This window comes from Coregonus clupeaformis, chromosome 21 (genome assembly GCF_020615455.1).
Source record: "Coregonus clupeaformis isolate EN_2021a chromosome 21, ASM2061545v1, whole genome shotgun sequence".
In the NCBI taxonomy this organism is placed as follows: Eukaryota; Metazoa; Chordata; class Actinopteri; order Salmoniformes; family Salmonidae; genus Coregonus; species Coregonus clupeaformis.
The window spans coordinates 25365966-25371085 of record NC_059212.1 but is presented as its reverse complement, the minus strand read 5'-3'; the positions used below and the strand labels follow the sequence as shown (position 1 = coordinate 25371085).

Genomic DNA, 5120 nt, shown 5'->3' with positions numbered 1-5120 from the left:
GCAGGCCTTTTTGGTCGCAGTGTAGATAAATCAACCACTGTAGCAATTTCACACAAATTATCTGTGCCTCCACATAGACAATTCGGTTAACAATGTGCAGTCACCTGAGGAAATTCAATATAAACATGATTAGCAGCCAAAACATGAATTTACAAAATTCCAGAAAATCAACAGGTGAACATTAACGGAAAATAACGTCTCTTTATGGTATTACCGGCGATGACAGCCCAACAGGCAGCTTTCAGCGGAGGAGCGCCCGGTAAATTGGCAGTTACGGAGACCGTCAAGTCTAGTTCAAGTTAATGATGCTCTCCCGGCGCTGCCACTCAGTCGAATGAGGAGAATAAGGCGGAGAGTCAGAGCGAGAGAGAGAGAGAGAGAGAGAGAGAGAGAGAGAGAGAGAGAGAGAGAGAGAGAGAGAGAGAGAGAGAGCGCGAAAGAGGGGGTGAGAAAGAGGGGGTGAGAAAGAGGGGGTGAGAAGGGGAGAGAGAGAGAGAGAGAGAGAGAGAGAGAGAGAGAGAGAGAGAGAGAGAGAGAGAGAGAGAGAGGGAGAGAGGGAGAGAAAGAGAGAGGCACCGAATGCAGAAGGACACGGCGGAGCTCGTGACTGCGACGGAGCTTCCCCACAGGATGTTGCATCAAACCAACCGGACTTCATTCCTCCGGTGGCGTGTGCCACAGACTCGCGAAACGGACTTGTTTTGTAAACCGTTCTGAGATCAGCAATAGTCCCTAATGATGGGTAGTTAGGCTTGGCTGGTTGGTTAGCTGTTCCCTGCCTGGTCTAATTGGGTTCATTCCTAGATCAAGCTCGTTTTTAGGGATGTTTTAAGCAGTATAAGATCTTTTGAATCATTAAATGCAATACAGAAAATACATTAGCTGGGGCTACATTGGAGATGTGGACTTATCCATGTGTAAAGTACACCAACAAAAAAATGCTGTGTTAAAAACAACCCAGTGGTGGGTAAATAGTGGACATGTTGTGTTATTTTTGACCCAGCCAGTTGGGTCACTTAGTTGGGTTGTTGAGCTATGATCCACAAGGTCAGATCAGAAGACTGGAGGTGTGGCTTAGTAGGGCAATAATTATTTTTGGCCACCCCTGAAAGTCAATGTCATCCCTGTTAATCTGTTCTGTTGTATTGTCAACAGATGTTAAGGTTGAGCACTGACACTTTTGTAGCTTAATGAGGTGTACACAAGTTGAGTTCCTCAAGTGCCTATGTGTCTCCCAATGTTGGGATAGTTGCCTCTTTGTTATAATATTTAAATAATAATGTTATTAATTGTATATTAAAATATGTAATGTGCTAAAATATTGAAGGGAAATTTCAACTTGCAGTGTACAAACATAACATGATGAAAAGTAATGATATTTACTCTCATGGGTGGCCCAAAATACTTATTTGAAAGTATTCAGCAGAGGAGCGCCCAGTAAAATGGCAGTAATGGAGACTGTCGGGTCTAGTTCACTTTTATATTAAGTATTTTACCCCAATTTCGATCTTGTCTCATCGCTGCAACTCCCCAACGGGCTCGGGAGGCGAAGGTCGAGTCATGCGTCCTCCGAAACATGACCCGCCAAACCACACTTCTTAACACCCGCCCACTTAACCCGGAAGCCAGCAGCACCAATGCGTCGGAGGAAACACCGTTCAACTGACGACCGAGGTCAGCCTGCACAAGCCCGGCCCACCACAAGGAGTCGCTAGAGTGCGATGAGCAAAGTAAAGCCACCCCGGCCAAACCCTCCCTAACCCGGACGACGCTGGGTCAATTGTGTGCCGCCCTATGGGACTTCCGATCGGTTGTGACACAGCCCGGGAACAAACCCAGGTCTGTAGTGACGCCTCTAGCACTGCGATGCAGTGCCTTAGACTGCTGCACCACTCGGGAGGCCCCAGTCTAGTTCACTTTAATGATGCTCTCCCGGCGCTGCCACAAATGAGGAGGAAGAGGAGGTGGAGAGTCAGAATGAGAGAGAGAGAGAGGGGCCACGGCTCCCTAAAATAACCTATGGATTACATTAAAGATGCACTATGAAGAAATCGCTCTGCCATTTCCTGGTTGCTAAAACTCTAATAGTTTGAATAATTTCAGTTTATGTGACAAAACAAGCAGTCATTTTGTGGAGAATCATTGTACCATCTAAATTGCTGTGAAATATATTTTCCATAAGCCCAAATATTGTATATTCAGCTGTTTGAAGCTGGTGTACAAAACCAAAAGTAAAAGACACAAAAACAAAACTTCGGAACGGGAAGCAGAGAAATAGCACACATAGAACAGATCTACCGCTTCTTAGACTTGCTTTAAACGGGAATTAAATATCTATAACTCACATTTCTATGTACATTTGGTTGGGTCGCCCAAAAGGTTACATATTGTAGCTTTAAAAAAGACCCATCTGCTGTGTCAACTCAATAAAAACCCAACTGATGGTTAAATTAACCCATGTTTGGGTAATCCAAAGGCATGGCCTATTGGGGGCGTGGCTTTCAGATAGTTATTTTTGGCTCACCAGTGAGGGTAAATGTCATACATGTTCATCATGTTAAGTTTTTACACTGCAAATCACAATTTTCCTTAAATATTTTAATCTAAAATTAATAACATTATTATTTAAATATTATAACAAAGTGGTAACTATCCCAACATTGGGATATGCACAGGAACTCATACTCTCTTGCCTTATTAAAGCTACAGAAGTGTCCATGCTCAACCTTAACATGTGTTCACAATACAACAGAACAGATTAACCGGGATGACATTTACTCTCACGGGTGGCCAACAATAACAAAGCCACGCCCCTACTAAGCCATGCCTCCAGTCTTCTGATCTGACCCGGTGGATCATAGCTCAATAACCCAGCATCAACAACCCAACTTAAAGAAAACAATGTGTTGTCTGTGACCCAACTGGCTGGGTCAAAATATTTACACAAATTGGGTTGTTTTTCATCCAGCACTTTTTAGAGTGAACGTGTACAATGTGTCTTGACAGCTTGACGACCTCATGCCAGGTGTCACAGGTGGACTCTCACCTGTAGAATGTCACTCTGCCTTCAGGTAACAGTCCTCCAATCAACGGCTGCCCTCAGGTACCAGTCCACCAATCAGCAGCTAGTGTCCTTGTGCTTGGGCCTGTCTGTATCATCACTCCTCAAGGTGCAATAACAGACTGGGAGCATGCTGCTACCTGCCCAAACACTACCAGCCCTGTCCCCTTCTGACTATCTCCCTTGACTCTGCTGTGTGTGTTGTGTGTGTATGTGTGTGTGTACATTTGGGTTTCACAGATTTTTACCTTTTTCCAATCCCCCTACTCTCACTCTCTCTCTCTCTCTCTCTCTCTCACTCTCTCTCTCTCTCTCCCTCTGTCTGTCTGTCTCTCTTTCTCTTACCATCTGTCTCTCTCTCTCTCTCTCTCTTCTTCTCATGCCACTCTCTTGGCGTCGTATCCCTTTGTGTGGTTATGTAAGTGTGATGTTCGTGTATTTTTAAGGGCAGTACACGTATGAGCGGGTGCGTCAGTGAGAAAGCGTCCCACTGGTTATCTCGCTGTGTAATCACACACATCAGTTCTTTAGTCCTTCGTTCCTCTCACACCTTCCTCTCTAAAGCCTGTCTTACTCAAGTACATCTCTTTCTCGGTTTTATATTTTTTAACAAACAGACCCTGATGGGACTCAATGGCCAGTGCAGCACAATAAAATGCATCTCTGCTGGCTTACTTTCACAAAACCATACTCTGAAGTGCACTGTATAATCGCTCCGCAGGTAATATGACACACATTACATTACAATGGAACGATTTGATTAGTGTAATGTTAGCTAGCTACATAGTTGTCTTTGTATCAAAGATAAAGGTGTAGTATAGAGAAACTATCGAGGTTAGCGAGCCAGCTACATTCGTTCGCAGCGACGCCGTTTTTCAAACAAAGTCAACACTGTAGCCATTGCTAGCTAGCCAACACTACCAGCTAGCAGTGCTGTAGCAACTAAATACAATATAATTTTAGTCAATGAGAATTTTGCAACGTAAAGCTTCACTTTCTGAACATTCGAGATGTGTAGTCCACTTGTTTAGCAAGCATGACTGACTTTGTGCTAGCTAGCCAACGTTTAATTATTTCTGCGTTATGAAAGGAACTTGTAACCAAGTATTGGTGCTAAATCGTGTGTTATTGGATGCTAGCATGCTAGTTATCTATGGCGTCATAGGATACGGTGCCCTGGGCGGTTTTCACGGAAGAATACTGTACCAAGTTAGCTAGCTGAATAAACAAAGACGAGAGTCTATTCCTAGAAAACATTGAACCGCTGTAGTTTAGAACAATTATAATTTCTAAAGTGGAAGTTGGGAGAGTTATATTTGAGTGTTTCAGTGAAAGGTAAGTGAGGGAGGCCCCGCTCTCTTGCTTCCTCAGATGTTTAGTTAATTTTATTCCGATCTCTTTTGCATTATTGTAGCCTTTTCTGTAGCCTGTCAACTATGTGTCTGTCTATCCCTGTTCTCTCCTCTCTGCACAGGCCATACAAACGCTTCACACAGCGTGGCTGCTGCCACTCTTATCTGGTGGTCCCTGCACGCAACAACCTAACTGGACTTCCAGGTCTCCGGCAGCCTCTGGAACTGCCGTTCTGCGGCCAACAAGGCAGAGTTCCTCTCAGCCTATGCTACCCTCCAGTCCCTCGACTTCTTGGCGCTGACGGAAACATGGATTACCACAGAAAACACTGCTACTCCTACTGCTCTTTCCTCATCTGATCGTGTGTTCTCGCATACCCCGAGAGCATCTGGTCAGCGCGGCGGTGGCACAGGAATCCTCATCTCTCCCAAGTGGACATTCTCTCTTTCTCCCCTGACCCATCTGTCTATCTCCTCATTTGAATTCCATGCTGTCACAGTCACTAGCCCATTCAAGCTTAACATCCTTATCATTTATCGCCCTCCAGGTTCCCTTGGAGAGTTCATCAATGAGCTTGACGCCTTGATAAGTTCCTTTCCTGAGGATGGCTCACCCCTCACAGTTCTAGGTGACTTTAACCTCCCTACGTCTGCCTTTGACTCATTTCTCGCTGCCTCCTTCTTTCCACTCCTTTCCTCTTTTGACC

The 5120-nt window shown here is 44.8% G+C and overlaps 1 protein-coding gene across 1 annotated transcript in view; it reads right to left on the bottom strand.

Annotated features, from left to right (window-relative positions):
• The window catches only part of LOC121535150 (glypican-1), a 148857-nt gene extending 148465 nt beyond the window's left edge, over positions 1–392 (bottom strand). Inside the window, exons 1-2 of the mRNA XM_041841920.2 lie at positions 215–392; positions 1–104 (exon numbers count right to left, since the gene is read on the bottom strand). The exon at positions 1–104 is cut by the window's left edge and continues 400 nt beyond it. The gene's annotated coding sequence lies outside the window, so the exon portion shown is untranslated. The remainder of the gene's footprint in view (positions 105–214) is intronic.
• Between the last annotated feature and the right edge of the window lie 4728 nt (positions 393–5120).